At 29.0% G+C, this 763-nt stretch overlaps 1 protein-coding gene across 4 annotated transcripts in view; it reads left to right on the forward strand.

The window, feature by feature from the left end:
• The window catches only part of trip13 (thyroid hormone receptor interactor 13), a 10,270-nt gene extending 10,014 nt beyond the window's left edge, over positions 1-256 (forward strand). For 3 of the 4 annotated variants that reach the window (XM_027176253.2, XM_027176262.2, XM_027176278.2), the window contains exon 14: positions 1-256. This exon is cut by the window's left edge and continues 305 nt beyond it. The gene's annotated coding sequence lies outside the window, so the exon portion shown is untranslated. The other variant, XM_027176284.2, reaches the window with a different exon arrangement.
• The last annotated feature ends 507 nt before the right edge of the window (positions 257-763 follow it).

Genomic DNA, 763 nt, shown 5'->3' on the forward strand with positions numbered 1-763 from the left:
TTGACAAAGTTGTTGCTCACCTGTAAGTCTGATTTGTCTTGTTTTGTTATCAGCATGTAACATATACATGGCTCTTTTTATACGAAACTCCAGGTTCTCTACCAGCATCAGTGTGGAATCTGTGTTTTGATGCATCTAGGAATCGGTCTACAAAGAAACGTGTGACATAACGGACAAACGTGAACACTTATTTGTTTGAACGAACAAATGTTTGTTGTCATTTTATATGTGTATTAAAAAAACATTTCTTGATTAAAATGTGCTCTAAATATTTCTTGAGTCTCCACAATATCACCACTAGGTGGTATATTAAAAATTGACATTGAAACTATGACTTAAATAAGACCAGGGTATCGTTACAAAAAAAAAAGAATTACTGACTGGAAGTGTTGGATATGATATGTATATAATTAATATTATATAAATCTTACAAATTTTAATTAAATTTTTAAAATTTATTAAATTAATTTATTTATTTTTACGTGTTTTTTTTTTCCCAAAAAAAACCAAATTTTTTTTGTAGATAAAAATATTGTCATGAACTTGATGTTAAACATACACTGATGTTATGTTTTTTTTATGCCTGTTAAAAAGCAATTTTATGGTTATAAAGGCATGTAAGGTTGAGTCGTTATTGAAGCAAAGAAATACAAATGCGATTTTTTTTTAATACTTACACGTTTGCCATTAATGCCTCTGGAAAAGCTGATTCTGAAAACTGTGCCATACTGTTAGTTCTAACTGTGTCCCGAATGCAAATATG

Source organism: Tachysurus fulvidraco, chromosome 25 (assembly GCF_022655615.1).
Source record: "Tachysurus fulvidraco isolate hzauxx_2018 chromosome 25, HZAU_PFXX_2.0, whole genome shotgun sequence".
Classification (NCBI taxonomy): domain Eukaryota; kingdom Metazoa; phylum Chordata; class Actinopteri; order Siluriformes; family Bagridae; genus Tachysurus; species Tachysurus fulvidraco.